The 23,402-nt window shown below is 44.8% G+C and overlaps 1 pseudogene; it reads left to right on the top strand.

Moving 5' to 3' along the window:
- The first annotated feature begins 9,166 nt into the window (after positions 1 to 9,166).
- Positions 9,167 to 23,402, top strand: part of LOC115201843 (neurotrophin receptor-interacting factor homolog) — a 133,464-nt pseudogene continuing 119,228 nt past the window's right edge.

Below are 23,402 nucleotides of genomic sequence, written 5' to 3' on the forward strand. Positions count from 1 at the left end.
TTATTCATTGTCCATATTTGAATGTCTTGGTCTCTCGCGTCCGTTTCATTTCTCCTGAGAAGACATTGGTCTATGGATGGAATTGCGTAAGCGTTCCGTGAAGTTGTAATGTTCTAGAATCTTCGGTGACTCATTTAGCTTCCCAACAGGAACACAACTAAAAACCCTGGACCGTTGCACCATCTAGTGGAGTATAGGGATAAATGGTGCACTACAGTAGAGGTTGCTTGCATGCACTAGAATAATGATACGATATTTAAAACATCAGACAAAACAGATTAAAAAAACGGACATCTTTATTTATGTGACTTTCACATAATTATACACTGTACAGATGGATTACTTTATAATATTGAAAAAAAGGGCTTCCCAAGTGGCGCAGCGGTCTAAGGCACTGCATCGCAGTGCTTGAGGTGTCACTACAGACCTGGGTTTGATCCCAGGCTGTGTCACAGCCAGTCATGACCGGGAGACCCATGAGGCGGTGCACAATTGCCCCAGCGTAGTCCGGGTTAGTGGAGGGTTTGGCCAGCCGGGATTGCCTTGTCCCATTATACTATAGCAACTCCTTGTGGCGGGCTGGGTGCCTGCAAGCTGACTTCGGTCGTCAGCTGGACCGTGTTTCCTCCGACACATTGGTGCGGCTGGCTTCCGGGTTAAGCGAGCGGTGTGTCAAGAAGAAGTGCGACTTGTGTTTCGGAGGACACATGGCTCTCGACTTTCGCCTCTCCCGAGTCCATAGGTGAGTTGGGACAAGACTGTAACAGCAATTGGAAAAGACTAACTACCAATTGGGGAGAAAAAGTGGTAAAATGTTAAATAATATTGAGAATTTGTTTTTACATTTTCAAACAATGATTAGACAAATTGACTTAGGCCGAAAATAAGAAAAGCCAAGTGATTCACTTAACCCATTAATTTGAAGTTGAAGTGGCCATTTTAGGATGCCACGTATCCTAGAACGTACAGTAAGTAGCCTGGGGCTCTAAAGGTGACTAGGGTCTTGTTTTTTCTCTGTGTGTGTTCCTCCCATCTTGTGAACGTGGGCTGGAAAACAGAAAACATGGAATTCCCAGAAAGGAAGCCTTTGACCTCTGCTCTGAATTGTGTGTGACTACATTTAAAACAAGGGTTAACTAAACCAACCATTGGAGGAAAGCCAGTTCTGCTGAGATGACATGACCCTGAGGTCATGCTTTCATTGGGGAAGAGGTCCAAAAACAACCCCTACTGTGTCCCTTTCCCCTATAGCCCTCCCATGGCACTGGGTAGAAGGTAGGAGTTGTCCTTAATCAGATATTGTTTCATACTCCCATCCAAATTCCAGACTAACTGGTCTCTACAAACTGGGTCAGAGTGTACAACATGTTAACTTCTGTTTAGGGGGGGGGGGGGGGGGTAATTAACCACATACCCCTTATTAACCCTTTGTTAACTTGTCATTTGAAACAGGCTAGTCAATACCGTTTTTTAGAGAGACAGTAAACCTAGGCAAGATAAAAGGACAGATTCATATTTTCCTTACTAAAAGGTGATGTAGATGGAATAAAGTCATTATATTACGGTTCTTTCCAAACAAGCCCGCTCTGAGCTTGAGAGCTCTCTCTCTCTCTCTCTCTCTCTCGTGGCAACAGGTCACAAATCTTGCTGCTGTGATTGCAAACTGTGGTATTTCACCCAATAGATATGGGAGTTTATCAAAATTGGATTGTTTTCCAATTCTTTGTAGGTCTGTGTAATCTGAAGGAAATATGTGTCTCTAATATGGTCACACATTTGGCAGGAGGTTATTAGGAAGTGCAGCTCATTTTGTTGTGCAGTGTGCACATAGCCGGTCTTCTCTTAAGAGCCAGGTCTGCCTTTGGCGGCCTTTCTCAATATCAGTCACAGTGGTCAGGTATTCTGCCACTGTGTACTCTCTGTTTAGGGCCAAATAGCATTCTAGTTTGCTCTGTTGTTTTGTAAATTCTTTCCAATGTGGAAAGTAATATTTTTTTGTTTTCTCATGATTTGGTTGGGTCTAATTGTGTTGCTGTCCTGGGTTTCTGTTTGTGAACAGAGCCCCAGGACCAGCTTGCTTACGGGGCTCTTCTCCAGGTTAATTTCTCTGTAGGGGATGGCTTTATTATGGAAGGTTTGGGAATCGCTTCCTTTTAGGTGGTTGTAGAATTTAACGGCTCTTTTCTGGATTTTGATCATTAGCGGGTATAGGCCTAATTCTGCTCTGCATGCATTATTTGGTGTTTTACGGTGTACACAGAGGATAGTTTTGCAGAATTCTGCATGCAGAGTCTCAATTTGGTGTTTGTCCCATTTTGTGAATTCTTGCTTGGTGAGCGGACCCCAGACCTCACAACCATAAAGGGCAATGGGTTCTATAACTGATTCAATTATTTTTAGTCAGATCCTAATTCGTATGTCAAATTTTATGTTCCTTTTGATGGCATAGAAGGTCCTTCTTGCCTTGTCTCTCAGATCGTTCACAGCTTTGTGGAAGTTACCAGTGGCGCTGATGTTTAGGCCGAGGTATGTATAGTTTTTTTGTGTGCTCTAGGGCTACGGTGTCAAGATGGAATTTGTATTCGTGGTCCTGGCAACTGGACCTTTTTTGGAACACCATTATTTTGGTCTTACAGAGAATTACTGTCAGGGCCCAGGTCTGAAAGAATATCTAGGTGCTGCTGTATAACGGTTTTGGAGCAGTTGCTTCTTCCTTGCTGAGCGGCCTTTCAGGTTATGTCGATATAGGACTCGTTTTACTGTGGATATAAATACTTTTGTAACTTTCCTCCAGCATCGTCACAAGGTCCTTTGCTGTTGTTCTGGGATTGATTTGCACTTTTCGCACCAAAGTACGTTCATCTCTAGGACACAGAACACGTCTCCATCCTGAGCGGTATGATGGATGCGTGGTCCCATGGTGTTTATACTTGTGTACTATTGTTTGTTCAGATGAACGTGGTACCTTCAGGCATTTGGAAATTGCTCCCAAGGATGAACCTGACTTGTGGAGGTCTACAATTTTTTTTCCTGAGGTCTTGGCTGATTTCTTTTGAAATCAAGCAAAGAGGCACTGAGTTTGAAGGTAGGCCTTGAAATACATCCACAGGTACACCTCCAATTGACTCAAAAGATGTCAATTAGCCTATCAGACGCTTCTAAAGCCATGACACCATTTTCTGGAATTTTCCAAGTTGTTTAAAGGCACAGTCAACTTAGTGTATGTAAACTTCTGACCCACTGGAATTGTAATACAGTGAATTATAAGTGAAATAATCTGTCTGTAAACAATTGTTGGAAAAATTACTTGTGCCATGCACAAAGTAGATGTCCTAACTGACTTGCCAAAATTATAGTTTGTTAACAAGAAATTTGTGGAGTGGTTGAACAATGAGTTTTAATGACTCCAGCCTAAGTGTATGTAAACTTCTGACTTCAACTGTATATGTTGAAGAGGGTGGGGCTTAAGCTGCATCCCTGTCTCACCCCCTGGCTCTTCTTTTTTCCATAGTGCATTTCTGTATTGTTTTAGTGATTCACCATAGCGAAGGCATAGGCTCAGGTTTTCTGGGTCTCTATTTTTTTCTGTTGGATAGGTTTCTCAATTTGTTTCTTAGGTTTTTGCATTCTTCAAACCATTTGTCATTGTTATTAATTTTCTTAGGTTGTGGGCATGACATTTTTAGATTTGATAGGGAAGCTGAGAGGTCAAGTATACTGTTTATGTTTTCTACTGCCAAGTTTACACCTTCACTATTACAGTGAAATATTTTGTCCAGGAAATTGTCTAGAAGGGATTTAAATGTGTTGTTGCAAAAAAACAAACATCATCACACTAATTTCCTTCCATCTATAGCATTTCTTAAATGATTCAGTTCCTTTGGCTTTGATGCCTCACGATTGAACATAGCTCTGTTCAAGTAGAGTGTGATTTTTCTGTGATCTGATAGGGGTGTCAGTGGACTGACTGTGAACGCTCTGAGAGACTCTGGGTTGAGGTCAGTGATAAAGTAGTCTACAGTACTACTGCCAAGAGATGAGCTATAGGTGTACCTACCGTAGGAGTCCCCTCGAAGCCTACCACTGACTATGTACATACCCAGCATCCGAAAGAGCTGCAGGAGTTGTGACCTGTTTTTGTTGGTTATATCGTCTTAGTTGTGTGTAGGTGGGCATATGGGGGAGGGAATGCTGTCACCTCCAGGTAGGTGTTTTTCCCCGTGTGCTGAGGGTGTCAGGTTCTTGTCAAGTTCTGGCATTTAGGTCGCCACAGACATCATAGTGTCTGGGCCTGGAAATTTTGTTGATCTCCCCCTCCAAGATGGAGAAGCTGTCATCGTTAAAGTATGAGGATTCTATTGGGGGGATATAGGTAGCACACAAGGACATTTTTCTCTTATTCATTTCTAGCCAGATGTAAAATGTTCCTGTTTTGATTAATTTAATAGAGTGGGTTTGGTCTACTCTGTACCAAATTAGCATACCCCCTGAGTCTCTTTCCTGTTTCACACCTGGTAGTTTGGTGGATGGGACTGCCAGCTTTCTGTAACCTAGAGGGCAACCAGTGGGTCCGTCTCCTTTATGCCATGTTCCTTGTTAGATGACAATGTCTGTACTTCCAATTTCCTTGATGAAGTCTGGGTTCCTGCTCTTTAGGCCAAAGGCAGATGACCTCAGACCTTGTATATTCCGGGATGAGATAGTAAAAGCTTTGTGTTCCATAGTGTCTAGTGTTGTTTTTGTGTGGTTTAGGCCCGGGCCATCACAGTAGGTGTGAGCAGAGCATGTTGAGCATCTGATACATACCTCTTAGGTCACAGGATGGGGTTTGGGCGGGTGTAATAGTGGGGGTTGGGCCTGTTGCTCTGCTCACGGCCTGGGCATATGTCCTGCTGTCATGTTGAGGTCCTTGCCGCAGAAGCGGGGGGCATGGGGTTGGCAGAAAGGGCATAGGTCTGATATGGGGGGGCCTATATAGGGTGTGGCCAGGGTTTGCTAGGGGTGGTCTTAGCTGGTTGGGGTGTGGCTGGTGATGCTGTGGTCTGGATGTAGGTCCTCTCAGTGCAGGTCCTTCGGGAGAGGGTCGTGGTAGCAGGGTCTCTCTCTTTCTCCTTTCTCCTCTTTCTCCTAATCCATCCACCTGACAGGTGTGTCATATCAATCCACTGATTAAACAGCATGATCATTACACAGGTGCACCTTGTGCTGGGGACAATAAAAGGACACTAAAATGTGCAGTTGTGTCACACAACACAATGCCACAGATGTCAAGGGAGCGGGCAATTGGAATGCTGACTGCAGGAATGTCCACAAGAGCTGTTGCCAGATAATTTAATGTTAATTTCTCTACCATATGCCTCACAACTGCAGGCCACGTGTATGACGTCGTGTGGGCAAGCGGTTTGCTGACGTAAACGTTGTGAACAGAGTGCCCCATGGTGGTGGTGGGGTTATGGTATGCGCAGGCATAAGCTACGGACAACAAACACAATTGCATTTTATCGATGGCAATTTGAATGCACAGAGATACCATGACGAGATCCTGAGGCCCATTGTCGTGCCATTCATCCGCCGCCATCACCACAAACCAGATACTGACTGGTTTTCTGATCCACACCCCTACCTTTTTTTCAAGGTATCTGTGACCAACAGATCTGTATTCCCATTAGGGCCTAATTAATTGATTTCAATTGACTGATTCTCATTAAAACTGTAACTCAATAAAATCTTTGAAATTGTTGCGTTTATATTTTTGTTCAGTATATATGACTCTGATGACTGACGTATAGACTAGGGAGGCGTAATTTACATTGACATATTTTTTGGTCATTTAGGAGACACTTATCCAGAGCGACTTACAAGAGCAATTAGGGTTAAATGCCTTGCTCAAGAACACATCGACAGATTGTTCACCCTGTCAGGTCGGGGATTTGAACCAGCTCTAGAAAGATGCCCGAGTTTCCGACTTGGAATTCCTAGTTGTTTTGAATGCGGCATCACTGTATCGACACCGGATGCTAACCAATAACATAATTTCTCATATTAGCGTCACTGCAGAACCACAAGTCTCCCGGCAGCAACATTGAGACTTCCGGTTTTCCAATTTTTGCCTTCAAAATAAACATCTGCGGTAAAACGCTGTGTGTATGATACAAAATCAAAACAAATTTCAGCTTAGTGCATAACGTAATGTAAAAAAAATAAAAATACAAATAGAATGACTACTTTATATAAGATAAATCATATAATGTGGAGCACATTGAGACATCCTGTGGCGTTCTGCATTAGCATCGAATAGCCCCCGTGACATGCAACTTTTCAGGGAAGTTAGGAACCAATATACACAGGCAGTTAGGAAAGCTAAGGCTAGCTTTTTCAAGCAGAAATTTGCATCCTGTTGCACAAACTCAAAAAAGTTCTGGGACACTGTAAAGTCCATGGAGAATAAGAACACCTCCTCCCAGCTGCCCACTGCACTGAGGCTAGGGAACACTGTCACCACCGATAAATCTACTATAATTGAGAATTTCAATAAGCATTTTTCTACGGCTGGCCATGCTTTCCACTTGGCTACCCCTACCCCGATCAACAGCCCACCACCCCCCACAGCAACTCGCCCAAGCCTCCCCCATTTCTCCTTCACTCAAATCCAGATAGCTGATGTTCTGAAAGAGCTGCAAAATCTGGACCCCTACAAATCAGCCGGGCTAGATAATCTGGATCCTCTCTTTATAAAATTATCTGCCGAAATTGTTGCAACCAATATTACTAGCCTGTTCAACCTCTCTTTCATATCGTCTGAGATTCCCAAAGATTGGAAAGCTGCCGCAGTCATCCCCCTCTTCAAAGGGGGAGGCACTCTAGACCCAAATTGCTACAGACCTACATCTACCCTGACTTTCTAAGGTCTTCGAAAGCCAAGTTAACAAACATTACCGACCATTTCGAATCCCACCGTACCTTCTCCGCTATGCAATCTGGTTTCAGAACTGGTCATGGGTGCACCTCAGCCATGCTCCTAAACGATATCATAACCGCCATCGATAAGAGCATGAGACAAGAGACATTACTGTGCAGCCGTATTCATCGACCAAGCCAAGGCTTTCGACTCTGTCAATCACCATATTCTTATCGGCAGACTCAACAGCCTTGGTTTCTCAAATGATTGCCTCGCCCACCAACTACTTTTCTGATAGAGTTCAGTGTGTCAAATCGGAGGGCCACAGGGTTCAATTCTCGGCCCGACTCTCCTCTCTGTATACATCAATGATGTTGCTCTTGCTGCTGGTGATTCTCTAATCCACCTCTACGCAGATGACACCATTCTGTATACCTCTGGCCCTTCTTTGGACACTGTTAACTAACCTCCAGACGAGCTTCAATGCCATACAACTCTCCTTCCGTGGCCTCCAATTGCTCTTAAATACAAATAAAACTAAATGCATGCTCTTCAACCGATCGATGCCCGCACCTGCCCGCTCGCCCGTCCAGCATCACTACTCTGGACGGTTCTGACTTAGAATATGTGGACAACTACAAATACCTAGGTGTCAGGTTAGACTGTAAACTCTCCTTCCAGACTCACATTAAGCATCTCCATTCCAAAATTAAATCTAGAATCGGCTTCCTATTTCGCAACAAAGCATCCTTCACTCATGCTGCCAAACATACCCTCGTAAAACTGACCATTCTACCGATCCTCGACTTTGGCGATGTCATTTACAAAATAGCCTCCAACACTCTACTCAACAAATTGGATGCAGTCTATCACAGTGCCATCCGTTTTGTCACCAAAGCCCCATATACTACCCACCACTGCGACCTGTACGCTCTTGCTGACTGGCCCTCGCTTCATACTCGTCGCCAAACCCACTGGCTCCAGGTCATCTACAAGTCTCTGCTAGGTAAAGCCCCGCCTTATCTCAGCTCACTGGTCACCATAGCAGCACCCACCTGTAGCACGCGCTCCAGCAGGTATATCTCACTGGTCAGCCCCAAAGCCAATTCTTTCTTTGGCCGCCTTTCCTTCCAGTTCTCTGCTGCCAATGACTGGAACGAACGGCAAAAATCACTTAAGCTGGAGACTTATATCTCCCTCGCTAGCTTTAAGCACCAGCTGTCAGAGCAGATCACTGCACCTGTACATAGCCCATCCAACTACCTCATCCCCATACTGTATTTATTTATTTATCTTGCTCCTTTTCACCCCAGTATCTCTACTTGCACATTCATCTTCTACACATCTACCATTCCAGTGTATAATTGCTATATTGTAATTACTTCGCCACCATGGCCTATTTATTGCCTTACCTCCCTTATCCTACCTCATTTGCACATACTGTATATAGACTTTTTCTACTGTATTATTGACTCTGTTTGTTTATTCCATGTGTAACTCTGTTGTTGTATGCGTCGAACTGCTTTGCTTTATCTTGGCCAGGTCGCAGTTGCAAATGAGAACTTGTTCTCAACTAGCCTACCTGGTTAAATAAAGGGGAAATATTTTTTTTAAATGTTTGGAGCTTAACTAAATGAATGTAAAGAACATAATATTCTACAGAACCTATTGATCTAGCACTAGAGTCTATATATGGTGTTATTTCTTGGATGACTGTGGTCTATAAACCCAGCAAGCCCTTTCTACTCGACTCATTTCATTGGTCCCAATGCAATACACTGTAGGCCTAAGAATTACATTATTGGCTTAGAGAGAGAAAACGATTCTATGCGCCAATGTAAAAGTGGGGTTGGAAATACTGAGTAGGGTCTGTAGAATATATGGTGTTATTTCATGGGCGACTGAGGTTGGTCCCAATGGAATGGGTGGAGTAAAGGCCAGCAACACTCCATATTATTCAGAGCCCCATGAAATGACACCATATATACATTCTACAGACACTACTATTCCCAACAAAACTTTTACTGCAGCACCCAAAATAGTTTATGCTCTATAAGCCAATATGTATTCCATTAACAGTGATTCGCACTGGGGGCATTTATATGACTTTGGAACATGGTGCAAATTTCACTTAAATATGAACAAATAAGAATAAATGCAGGTTACTGACAGTTTTCTACTATTACTTGGGCGACCTTAATTATGAAGAATCTCTGAACTCTGTGACCCGGTAGTATTTTGTGTTGCGACGACACGCTGATATTTCTCTTCACGTCAGTGTAAACGGAAGTAAACAGTGACGAAGAACAATTTCCACGTTCGCGTTTTTATTTAGAGGTTTATTAACACCATGGAAATCAACATTTTACTCATTTAACTGCACAGCATCACATAATTACCCCATATAGTGTTTAATTCACGTTGGAGACAGGACTTGGTTGATAGACGTTATTTATGTATGTGCCGCAGGTTAGTTAGTTGCTAACAATGGCTAACTGTGTGGTTTTTCACACTCAAATAGCCTCCATCATGGAGGTGCTAGCGAATGCAGCCGTGGCAGAGATCTGTAAACTCGTAGACGACGACTATGCAGTGCTTCGTTTGGAAATAACTCAAAGCCAGAAAGAAAACAGGGCATTGAGGAGGAAACTACAGTTACAGGAACTGAAGGTGGCACGGGAGCGCGCAGAGAGAACAACACGAGACCGCGTCCTCGCCAGTCGTCCCAGTAGTGTCAAGATCCTCGACCGAAACAGAGGAATGGCAAGAGGTACATTTTGCGTAAAGGCGCTGCATGGTCAACCCGACGTCTGCAGTGGCAAAATAAAAAGACAATTGAATTAACATGACACTGATTTCATTGAAAGCATATAACCTACCCAGGGGCGGAAATCCCGGGGGGGACACGACCCCCCCCATCCTGGGAAAAATATGATTTGTCCCCCCCAATATATCACTGAAACATAACTATGTAATTGAAATAATATTAATAATACGCAATGAAAGCAATTGTGCTGATTATAGACACTTAATAGCGCGTTTTTAAGTTTCAAAAGATTGCGACCCCCCCCACCCTTTGCCTCACAATGGTTTGATCCACTGCCAGTTCCTTAGCTTGCTAGGTAACGTAGAGGTCGTATCTACTGTCTGAAAGGCACTCAATGCACGTAACTGACGTGAGGTTAATCCAGTCAATCGCGCACACACACTAGCTGAATATGCAGAGCTAGCGCGCAAATATTAACTATTAAGCTAGCTAGTACCTATTCCATTTATGTGGCGTCGTCAAATATGGAATTTTTGCTACCGTCAATTTATTCCAAGATCAGCATGCATGTAAGTTAGTGCTTCAAAGTCCCTGTGATAAGGTTAGCGATAAACTGAACAGAACTACACTCTCTTCTACCATTGTTTTAAATATATTTAATGGTCTCGTTGCAAAAGCAAAATTGTTGCAAGGTAACTTTTATTTATATATTTTATTTCACCTTTATTTAACCCGGGTAGCAAAGATTATAGCAAACACCACTGAATTGCTGCTCGCTAGCTTTGCAAATTCAGCTATTGTTAGACGCCAGCCAATATGAAACAAACGATTAAAACTACAAAAGGTTGCAGCATGTGTTGTGTAAATGGTAAACTCATACAGCTGTCAACTCTTGTCACTGCAATCCGTTTCACATTTGCTAGCTACCTTTTAGATCGAAGCCCATATAGAATGATAGAAGATAAGATGATAGAAGCCCATCTCCTACTGTAAATAACCTACATACTGTGTGTGTGTAGCCAACCAGGTAGAAAAATGGCAGAAAAAAGACGGACATCAGAGTATTTTTCAGTACACCAAAACGCAAAGTAAGAACCCTAGTAGCCTAATATCTCAAAGACTAGTTGATAAAATGTTCATAAGAAAGAAATGAAATTCTAATGGAAATGTTTCACAATGATGTCATTAGGCAGAGCAGGCAACAGATGGCACACAGACAGCAGAGTTGGGGACAGATATGCAGGGACAGACTGGCAGAGACAGGGAGTCTCAGGTAAGTTTGTTGAGTCTTTGTTTGGCAACATTATGAAAGGTTCTAAATTTTTTTGACTTGTAAAATAGGAACATAATTGGAAAATGCCATGGATAATTTAATGTAATTGTCCCCTCCAAAGTTGATATCAGATTTTCACCCCTGAACCTACCTACAGTATAGGCAGGCTATATTTTTTTAATGCATTTACGGTGATATGGCCTCTACTTCTTGCGTTTTGCGGAGCAGCACAGAGCTGTTGGGAAGGAAGTTGTCTTCTATGGTATATTGGCGATCGCACAATTGAATGTGCATCCCGCCACCTACTGTGAGGGATGGAAACAGGATTCCCCTAAATGGATCAAAATACCCATAAAATAAACTAAATCAAACAACTTTGCTGTTAAAAAAAACCCAAAACAGATCTGATCCCTACTCAGGCTCAATGGGAACCAGGGAGGGCAGGTCTTCCAGTGTCAGTACCCCTTGCAAGTCTTCAAAAATATTTAAGTCCCAAAAACGTTTAAAAGGCTGCACCGTTTTTCCACCTGCATCTCCACCCCAAATCTCCCCATTTCCCCCCCAGCAAAATTAGTCTACATTTAGGCTAGCGTATCCCAAACTCGGTCCTGGCCCCCCGGGTATACGTTTTGGGTTTTGACCTAGCACTACACAGCTGATTCAAATGATCAAAGCTTGATGATAGGTTGATTATTTGGTATCAGCTGTGTAGTGCTAGGGGAAAAAACACAACTTATACCCAGGGGGGGCCCCAGGACCAAGTTTCGGAAACCCTGATTTAGGTGCCTGGGTAGTATCACAGAGGAAGCCAAGCCAGTAAAAAAAATACATATTACCACTTATGTTGTGGTAATTGCTTTGTTTGCTCTGTAACCCATTAGTTCGTAGGTTTGCTTAGGATGTTTTGCTTAGGATGTGATTTGATTGCTGATCCAGGCAGCATAAGATACATGGGCTACACGTACTGAGACAGAGGGGCGCTGTTTCCCTCGCTCGGATGATTTCTCCGGTGAGATTCAGCCACTTGCAAATAAACGGAACATTTGGACCGAGATGAAAGAGACATTATTTTATCATTGGTCAAATATTTGGGGAAGTCTGGGTTCCCTTGGCATCCATGAATACACACCACTGTATTTAGGCAATTATTATTATTTTTTAGTCATTTAGCAGACGCTCTAATCCAGAGCGACTTACAGTAATGAATGCATACATAACATACATTCCATACATTTTTTTCTCCGTACTGGTCCCCCTGTGGGAATCAAATCCACAACCCTGGTGTTGCAAACACCATGCTCTACCAACTGAGCCACACGGGACTATTGTTTGTATGTGTTTTTCACACTATGTTGAGGTAGAAATCAGAGTATAATGCTTACATGGATGTCAAGCACAGTATATGTTCATGTCATTGTCATCAATCAACTGCATTACAGTTAAAACTACTTTGACTACCACCACCAATGTCTGTATGCTAGCTGTGCTACCAGTTTATACGAATGGGAGTTAGCATTTAGCAGTCACTTTTTTTAAACCTGACAAGGGACAACTTCTAAATGTTATGCAGCGAAAACAGCCAAACGTATCCAAATTGGATTTGCGTAAGCACATTGTGGGCCTGTTACAATATATTAATCGTGATGGATTTGACAAATATCCACTTTGTTAGATCAGATTTGTTGAATGTGTGTTCATCCAGCTTCCTTCTATCCCCTACGGTCTGCATTCCATTGACCTCTTTACCCGGGTTATCCCCCTTACCTTCCCGATCTCTTTCCAGGAGTTCAAACACATTTCTGTGTTTTTTGAAATCCGTACACGAGGTATCATAAATATGTTTTAGTTTATTTGTGAACTTCTTCTGATAGCCTTTCGTTAAAGTTCTCCATGTTCGTTGTCAAGAAAGTGAGTTTGTGTTTATTGAGGATTTACCACCCCCACCTACCGTCAACCAATCATGTCAGTGTGGAGCTATACGGAGCCCTCCGCATTGTTACACAATATGAGAGGCACATGGCATCTTTGTACAGAGCTGGATTTGGCCTCCACAAGGCTCCGAATGCTCCGCAATTGCGTCACAGCCTATGTACGGAGCCTGTGGATCAAGCATAAATTGGCTTTAAGCGAAAGTTCTCTCTGCTTGGTGTTTTGGGAAACATGTTACATCTTAGGCCGTTGTAGGAAAGATGTATCTTAAAACACTCTGAAGCCGAAGTTCCATTGCTATCGGGAAACCGGGCCCAGATGTGTTACCCAGAATTGGATCTTGGTCAGTTTGTGGATAGTATGCAATAATTCCCCATGATTACTTAGCTATCTTCCGCAAAGACACAATATCATATTCCAACCAGATTCTGGATTGGGGCTGCAGGTAGATTAGCAGTTAAGAGTGTTGGACCAGTAACCAAAAAGTCGCTGGTTCGAATCCATGGGGGTGCAATGCAAATAGTCTGGGTAGCCATTTAATTAGCTATTCAGGAGTCTTATGGCTTGGGGGTAGAAGCTATTTAGGAGCCTCTTGGACCTAGACTTGGCGCTCCGGTACCACTTGCGGTGCGGTAGCAGAGAGAACAGTCTATGACTAGGGTGGCTGGAGTCTTTGACAATTTTTAGGGCCTTCCTCTGACACCGCCTGGTATAGAGGTCCTGGATGGCAGGAAGCTTGGCCCCGGTGATGTACTGGGCCGTACGCACTACCCTCCGTAGTGCCTTGCGGTCGGAGGCCGAGCAGTTGCCATACCAGGCAGTGATGCAACCCGTCAGGATGCTCTCGGATGGTATTGCGCCGTCCCAACCTTCGCTCTCTCTCTCCTGCTACTCTCTCCTCTTCCATCCTATCATCTCTTCCCTCTGCTCAAACCTTCTCCAACCTATCTCCTGATTTTGCCTCCTCAACCCTCCTCTCCTCCCTCTCTGTATCCTTTGATTTTCTCTGTCCCCTATCCTCCAGGCCGGCTCGGCCCTCCCCTCCTGCTCCGTGGCTCGACGACTCACTGCGAGCTCACAGAACAGGGCTCCGGGCAGCCGAGCGGAAATGGAGGAAAACTCGCCTCCCTGCGGACCTCGCATCCTTTCACTCCCTCCTCTCTACATTTTCCTCTTCTGTCTCTGCTGCTAAAGCCACTTTCTACCACTCTAAATTCCAAGCATCTGCCTCTAACCCTAGGAAGCTTTTTGCTACCTTCTCCTCCCTCCTGAATCCTCCTCCCCCTCCCCCCCCCCCCCCCCCCTCCTCCCTCACTGCGGATGACTTCGTCAACCATTTTGAAAAGAAGGTTGACGACATCCGATCCTCGTTTGCTAAGTCAAGCGACACCGCTGGTCCTGCTCACACTGCCCTACCCTGTGCTTTGACCTCTTTCTCCCCCCTCTCTCCAGATGAAATCTCGCGTCTTGTGACGGCCGGCCGCCCAACAACCTGCCCACTTGACCCTATCCCCTCCTCTCTTCTCCAGACCATTTCCGGAGACCTTCTCCCCTACCTCACCTCGCTCATCAACTCATCCTTGACCGCTGGCTACGTCCCTTCCGTCTTCAAGAGAGCGAGAGTTGCACCCCTTCTGAAAAAACCTACACTCGATCCCTCCGATGTCAACAACTACAGACCAGTATCCCTTCTTTCTTTTCTCTCCAAAACTCTTGAACGTGCCGTCCTTGGCCAGCTCTCCTGCTATCTCTCTCAGAACGACCTTCTTGATCCTAATCAGTCAGGTTTCAAGACTGGGCATTCAACTGAGACTGCCCTTCTCTGTGTCACGGAGGCTCTCCGCACTGCTAAAGCTAACTCTCTCTCCTCTGCTCTCATCCTTCTAGACCTATCTGCTGCCTTTGATACTGTGAACCATCAGATCCTCCTCTCCACCCTCTCCGAGCTGGGCATCTCCGGCGCGGCCCACGCTTGGATTGCATCCTACCTGACAGGTCGCTCCTACCAGGTGGCGTGGCGAGAAGCTGTCTCCGCACCACGTGCTCTCACCACTGGTGTCCCCCAGGGCTCTGTTCTAGGCCCTCTCCTATTCTCGCTATACACCAAGTCACTTGGCTCTGTCATATCCTCACACGGTCTCTCCTATCATTGCTATGCAGACGACACACAATTAATCTTCTCCTTTCCCCCTTCTGACAACCAGGTGGCGAATCGCATCTCTGCATGTCTGGCAGACATATCAGTGTGGATGACGGATCACCACCTCAAGCTGAACCTCGGCAAGACGGAGCTGCTCTTCCTCCCGGGGAAGGACTGCCCGTCCCATGATCTCGCCATCACGGTTGACAACTCCCTTGTGTCCTCCTCCCAGAGTGCTAAGAACCTTGGCGTGATCCTGGACAACACCCTGTCGTTCTCCACTAACATCAAGGCGGTGACCCGATCCTGTAGGTTCATGCTCTACAACATTCGCAGAGTACGACCCTGCCTCACACAGGAAGCGGCGCAGGTCCTAATCCAGGCACTTGTCATCTCCCGTCTGGATTACTGCAACTCGCTGTTGGCTGGGCTCCCTGCCTGTGCCATCAAACCCCTACAACTCATCCAGAACGCCGCAGCCCGTCTGGTGTTCAACCTTCCCAAGTTCTCTCACGTCACCCCGCTCCTCCGCACACTCCACTGGCTTCCAGTTGAAGCTCGCATCCGCTACAAGACCATGGTGCTTGCCTACGGAGCTGTGAGGGGAACGGCACCTCCGTACCTTCAGGCTCTGATCAGGCCCTACACCCAAACAAGGGCACTGCGTTCATCCACCTCTGGCCTGCTCGCCTCCCTACCTCTGAGGAAGCACAGTTCCCGCTCAGCCCAGTCAAAACTGTTCGCCGCTCTGGCACCCCAATGGTGGAACAATCTCCCTCACGATGCCAGGACAGCGGAGTCAATCACCACCTTCCGGAGACACCTGAAATCCCACCTCTTTAAGGAATACCTGGGATAGGATAAAGTAATCCTTCTAACCCCCCCCCCCCCCCCCCCCCCCCTTTAAAGGATTTAGATGCACTATTGTAAAGTGTTTGTTCTACTGGATATTATAGGTGAATGCACCAATGTGTAAGTCGCTCTGGATAAGAGCGTCTGCTAAATGACTTAAATGTAAATGTAAATGTGCAGCTGTGAAACCTTTTTAGGATCTGAAGACCCATGCCAAATCTTTTCTGGCTCCTGAGAGGGAATATGTTTTGTCGTGCCCTCTTCACGACTGTCTTCATGGCTGACATTTATCAATAAATAGTATATCAAGAAGTTATGAGAAGTGTTACTTTACATCCTTGCCAATTCTAGACAGTGTCAATAGGGTACAATATAGTGTTGAGCATTGACAGTACCTAGCTTAACCACCTCCTTTTTCCCAATCACTCTCTCGGGTGAAGGACATCTCAATGGAGGCCACAGAAGCTTTGTGAAGCCAGTGGAACACAATACATGGAGAGATGACCAACCAATCACTGTTGAGGACGGGAGTGGAACCTCAACCCAGTACGTTATTGTGATAGAGGTTAGTTTAATAGTGTTACATAAAAATTACAGTATATCAAATATGACGAGTTTATTTCAAAAAGGCTATTCATTAGCTTACGTGTTCATCTTAATGTATTTGCCATATGGGAGCTTGTGAGACTTCCCCACGACATTGTTATCCAATTCAACTAATGTACTGATAATAACCTCCCCTCTTCTTGTGTCAGTCTGCAGATACAGAGGCTGCAGGTCCTGGGGTCAAGCAGGAGAGGACTGAAGGAGAAGAGGACCCACGGCACAGCAGAGACATCCAGACTGAAGGGGCAGGAGCGGCCCCTGTAGCTACGGAGGATCCCACCACCTCCCTAGTGCAGCCCAGGACCAGACGCAGCATCACGGAGGTCAGTGGAACGCTGAACGCCATCTTCAAGTCAGAGACAGACACCAAGACTTTAACTGTAACACCAAGGCTTTTACACACAAGATCAGACCCAGAGAGTCTGAGGCCGGGTCCACTGGGCTGTCCTCCTGCTCTCGGCTCAGAGTATTTACTTTACGGTAACCCAAGCCCGAAGACGGCTCATTCCCATCGGGACTCAGGTGACGCATTAGAGACTGGCAATGATCCGTCTTGTTCTTACACTACAGAGATGGACCGTGACAACATGCCCTTGGGTTTAGAGACACAGACTGATCTGTCTAGAGGGGACTGGAACCAGTACAGTAGTAGTGTATACTCTGAAGGGTGCTTGGATGAGAAAGGGGTCGTAGATGAAGTGGCTGTGAAAGTGGAGGGCGACATTCCTCCCACATGGAATGCAGATAGTCACCTAGGAGACGGACTCTCACAGGGCAGAGATTTCTTAGATTACAGGGAAAGCTTAGAATCAAATACAAATGTTGCGACCCAATCCCCTTTACACTCGCTCAGGCATTGCGACAGAGTGTCCATGTCGATGGGGCCTTCCGATTCACACGACCATGTCCTTTTTGATCAGGAATTGAACTCAAACAACAGGAATAGAACCCAGGTTCAGGGAGGGGGAGCCACATCAGGATATAGTAAAGAGAAACTGTTCCTCTGCATGTTCTGTAACAAAGGTTTCAGTTGCTCCCAGAAGGTGGAGAGGCACCAGAGGGTCCACACAGGGGAGAAACCATTCAGCTGTACCCAGTGTCACATGCGCTTTGCCCAGGCTGGCCACCTGAAGAGACACCAGAGGGTCCACACAGGGGAGAAACCGTACAGCTGTACCCAGTGTCATATGCGTTTCGCCCAGGCTGGTGACCTAAAGAGGCACCATAGGGTCCACACAGGGGAGAAACCCTATAGCTGCCCCCAGTGTGAGAAGAGGTTCTCAGAGAGGAGCTACCTCAGGCTACACCAGCAGAAAAAACATTCCACTCTATAACATAGAAAGTAACCATTCCATGTGATAGCTTCTGACATTTAGATCAAACCCTGCATTAAAGACACATTTTCATTGTTTTCAGCTGAAAAGACCCACAGATGCATTTGGAATAACGAGAGTAACAGATTTCAGTGTTGAATATTGCATCCAGACATTGTGTGATATGATATACACTGAGTGCACAAAACATTAGGAACACCTTCTTAATATTGAGTTGCACCCCCTTTTGTCCTCAGAACAGTCTCAATTCGTCAGGGCATGAACTTTACAAGGTGTCGAAAGCGTTCCACAGGGATGCTGGCCCATGTAGACTCTAATGCTTCCCACAGTTGTGTTAAGTTGGCTGGATGTCTTTTTGGTGGTGGACCATTCTTGATACACAGAGGAAACTGTTGAGTGTGAAAAGCTCAGCAGCATTGCAGTTATTGACACACTCAAACTGACTACCATATCCCTTTCAAAGGCACTTTTGTCTTGCCCATTCACTCTCTGAATGGCACACATACACAATCCCTGTCTCAATTGCCTCAAGGCTTACAAATCCTTCTTTAACCTGTCTCCTCCCCTTTATCTACACCGATTGAAGTAAATTTAACAAGTGACATGAATAAGGGATAATAGCTTTCACCTGAATTCACCTGGTCAGTCTATGTCATGGAAAAAGCAGGAAAGTGTTCCTAATGTTTTGTACACTGTATAAGCCACATAAGCCTAAAAAGTCTGTTACATATTGTGTTTGTACTGTGTAGGATATATGATGTTCACAAATGCCTGTTTAATTACTTCTATTAAACTACTTTATTTTTTTACCCGCCAAGACATGTTTAATGAGAAAATTAATGCAGTTTATCAAGTTCATTAAGATTTTTTGTTGAGACTTTTATGTGTGGTTTTCATATGGTGTATTTAAATCTTGTTTATGTTTAATAAACACAAAATGGGACTTTTCATTCTAAGACTTTCATTGAGATTCTCTTTAGTATACATCACATCTGGGCCTGTATCCACAATGCATCTCAGAAAAGGTCCTAGGCGTCCTCTTAAAACCTGTTGAAATATTTTTTAATAATAACTCCCAGCTTAGAGTAGGTTTATGATAACCCTTACCACCAGGTGGTAATGATGATGCAATCTCTATTGCACTCCACACTGCCCTTTCAGACCTGGACAAAAGAAACACCTATGTGAGAATGCTATTCATTAACTATAGCTTAGTGTTCAACACCATAGTGCCCTCAAAGCTCATCAGTAAGCTAAGGACCCTGGGACTAACCACCTTTATTTTTTTAACTGGCCTCCCTGTGGCTCAGTTGGTAGAGCATGGTGTTTGCAAAGGTGTTTGCAATGCCAGGGTTGTGGGTTCGATTCCCACGGGGGGCCAGTACGGGAAAAAAAAAAGAAGAAAAAAAAAAGTATGAATTGAAATGTATGCATTCACTACTGTAAGTCACTCTGGATAAGAGCGTCTGCTAAATGACTAAAATGTAAAATGTAACTAGGCAAGTCAATTAAGAGCAAATTCTTATTTTCAATGATTGCCTAGGAACAGTGGTTAACTGCCTTGTTCAGGGGCAGAACGACAGATTTTTTTATGTTGTCAGCTCAGGGATTCGATCTTGCAACCTTTCGGTTACTAGTCCAACGCTTTAATTACTAGGCTACCTGCCGCCCCAAACCTCCTCTGCAACTGGATCCTGGACTTCCTGACTGGTAAGGGTAGGTAGTTGGTAAGGGTAGGTAACAACACGTCCGCCACACTGATCTTCAACACAGGGGCCCCTCAGGGGTGCGTGCTCAGTCCCCTCCTGTACTCCCTCTTCACTCATGACTGCATGGCCAGGCACGACTCCAACACCATTATTAAGTTTGCTGATGACACAACAATGGTAGGCCTGACCACCGACAACGATGAGACAGCCTATAGGGAGGAGGTCAGAGACCTGGCCGTGTGGTGCCAGGACAACAACCTCTCTCTCAACGTCATCAAGACAAAGGAGATTGTGGACTACAGGAAAAGGAGGACCGAGAACGCCCCCATTCTCATCGACAGGGCTGTAGTGGAGCAGGTTGAGAGCTTCAAGTTCTTTGGTGACCACATCACCAACAAACTAACATGGTCCAAGCACACCAAGACAGTCGTGAAGAGGGCACGACAAAACCTACTCCCTCTCAGGAGACAGAAAAGATTTGGCATGGGTCCTCAGATCCTCAAAAAGTTCTACAGCTGCACCATCGAGAGCATCCTGACTGGTTGCATCACTGCCTGGTATGGCAACTGCTCGGCCTCCGACCGCAAGGCATTACAGATGGTAGTGCGTACGGCCCAGTACATCACTGGGGCCAAACTTCCTTCCATCCAGGACCTCTATACCAGGCGGTGTCGGAGGAAGGCCCTAAAAATTGTCAAAGACTCCAGCCACCCTAGTAATAGACTGTTCTCTCTGCTGCCGCACGCGTTACTGGAGCACCAAGTCTAGGTCCAAAAGGCTTCTCAACAGCTTCTACCCCCAAGCCATAAGCCTCCTAAACAGCTAATCAAATGGCTACCCAGACTATTTGCATTACCCCCCTATGACTAAAGTAGCTTCATGCATCGCTTTTATTTTTACCCATTAGAGTAGGAGTAAAATGTATCTATTCTCAGCACTTATGACCAATTTTCTACTCTGAGAGGCTATTGTGGATACCGGCCCAACAAAGAAGTGCTGATCGAGGATCAGGCCCCCGACCTGTCTACAAGGTCTTATTCATTATGATCTGAAAGGCAAAACTGATCCTACATCAGCACTCCTCCGAGAGGCTTTGTGGATACGGCCCCTGATTTCACCCTATTCTACATACCCCCAGCAGCGCATTATAACCAGACTACTTACTAAATATACCTACACATAACCACACACAAAAAACTAAATGCATGCTATTCAATCGATCACTGCCCGCACCTGCTCGCCCGTCCAGCATCACTACTCTGGACGGTTCTGACTTAGAATATGTGGACAACTACAAATACCTAGGTGTCTGGTTAGACTGTAAACTCTCCTTCCAGACTCACATAAAACATCTCCAATCCAAAGTTAAATCTAGAATTGGTTCCTATTTTGCAACAAAGCATCCTTCACTCATGCTGCCAAACATACCCTCGTAAAACTGACCATCCTACCGATCCTCGACTTCGGTGATGTTATCTATAAAATAGCCTCCAACACTCTACTCAACAAACTGGATGCAGTCTATCACAGTGCCATCCGTTTTGTCACCAAAGCCCCATACGCTACCCACCATTGCGACCTGTACGCTCTCGTTGGTTGGCCCTCGCTTCATACTCGATGCCAAACCCACTGGCTACAGGTTATCTACAAGTCTCTGCTAGGTAAAGCCCCGCCTTATCTCAGCTCACTGGTCACCATAGCAGCACCCACTTGTAGCACGCGCTCCAGCAGGTATATCTCACTGGTCACCCCCAAAGCCAATTCCTCCTTTGGCCGCCTTTCCTTCCAGTTCTCTGCTGCCAATGACTGGAACGAACTGCAAAAATCTCTGAAGATGGAGACTCATATCTCCCTCACTAGCTTTAAGCACCAGCTGTCAGAGCAGCTCACAGATCACTGCACCTGTACATAGCTCATCTGTAAACAGCCCATCCAACTACCTCATCCCCATACTATATTTATTTATTTATCTTGCTCCTTTGCACCCCAGTATCTCTACTTGCACATTCATCTTCTGCACATCTACCATACCAGTGTTTAATTGCTATATTGTAATTACTTCGCCACCATGGCCTATTTATTGCCTTAACTTACCTCATTTGCACTCACTCTATATAGACTTTTTGTTTTCTTTTGTTCTACTGTATTATTGACTGTATGTTTTGTTTATTCCATGTGTAACTCTGTGTTGTTGTATGTGTCGAATTGCTACGCTTTATCTTGGCCAGGTCGCAGTTGCAAATGAGAACTTGTTCTCAACCAACCTACCTGGGTAAATAAAGGTGAAATAAAAAAAAATAAAAAAAACACACAAGCAAACACCTACTGTACACGTCAAAATAGTTTAGTCAGATTTGTCTGATGACTTATCATAGCTGACTATTCACCCACACCGTATTTACTATATGTCCACCATGATGGGCTTAACAACAATGAAGTCATTCTGTAATTACAGTATAAGACCTAAACGTAGACACATGCACACACACAAACATGATAACATGTATTTTGTGTTGTAGATATGTGGTAGTAGAGTAGTGGCCTGAGGGCACACACTTAATGTGTTGTGAAATGTATTGTAATGTTTTCAAAATTGTTTTCAAAACTGCCTTAATTGTGCTGAACCCCTGGAAGTGTAGGTCCTGCCTTGGCAGCAGCTAATGGGGATCCTTAATACATACAAACAGTGGGTTATGGGTAAACACTCCATGTTAAAAGTGTGTTTTATTATCTGTGTATGTGTGTCTGTGTACGTACCTGAGGAAGTGTATGTCTGTAATCTGTATCTTCCAGGAGGAGGAGGTTCCAGAGGTGCTGCTGGTGAAGGATGAGGGGTGTGAGGAGGGTCTGGTGACCCTGAGGGGACCATGGTCATGGAGGACAACCAGACTACACCTCCTCCTGAACCCACAGAGGAACCAGCTGAGCAGCACAGGACCAAACACAGTCTCACTGAGGTGAGCCCACTGTGAACTCCTGTCTGAATGGTATTAGGTCAGGGTCCGTATCTACAAAGCCTCTCAGAGTAGGAGTGCTGATCTAGGATCAGTTTAGCCTTTTGGGTCATAATTAATATGATTAAATGGAAAGATCAGCACTCTTACTCTGAAGCTTTGTGGATACGGGCCCGGATGTTGATTCATTTTGTTTTAAGTGTGGGACCCTGCATTTGAATTATCCAACCATTTAAGTGTCAAGTAATCAAATCAACTAACAAGTTTCCATAGTACTCATGGCAATCCCTCATTGCCCAATCAGAAGATGCTCATATCAGATTTCTTGATCCAACATCCTCTCACTCTGTATCTCTTACAGTCAGTAGACATGGAGGATGGGAAGCCTGATCTGCTGATAGTCAAAGAAGAGACAATAGAAGATGAACCAGAGAGCATTGATCTGCTGAGTGGAGTAAAGATGGGGGAGCAAGGTAAGGGAGAAATACATATAGCCTACAGACAGTAATAGATCTTCAATGGGAATAGTGATGCACCTGACAAATGTTTTTATTAAACACATATGAAACCTTATGAGTACTTTATTTCAAAAACAATATCAATACAATTTGTATGAAATTCAAAAATAAACAATACTATGTATATCAACATGACAGTCATAGATATCACCAGGCAAATAACACACACAAAATCCACGTCTATGATTTTTGTTCTGTTGTCATGTTTGTTAAGTCTGGATTGTAACATTTGCCTGGCTGGCTGGAGGTTAACAGAGGAGACTTGGCGGCCATATTGGATTCCCAGACTGGTGCAGTCAAGAGCCCAGCGGATGACATCACCGAGCAGGCTGGGACCAAAAGTGACATAGTGGAGGTCAGTGGATGGGACAGCGTCCTCAACTCTGGGCTGGGGAACAACACTGTTAACCACAACCAGAAAC

Source organism: Salmo trutta, chromosome 11 (genome assembly GCF_901001165.1).
Source record: "Salmo trutta chromosome 11, fSalTru1.1, whole genome shotgun sequence".
Taxonomy (NCBI): Eukaryota; Metazoa; Chordata; class Actinopteri; order Salmoniformes; family Salmonidae; genus Salmo; species Salmo trutta.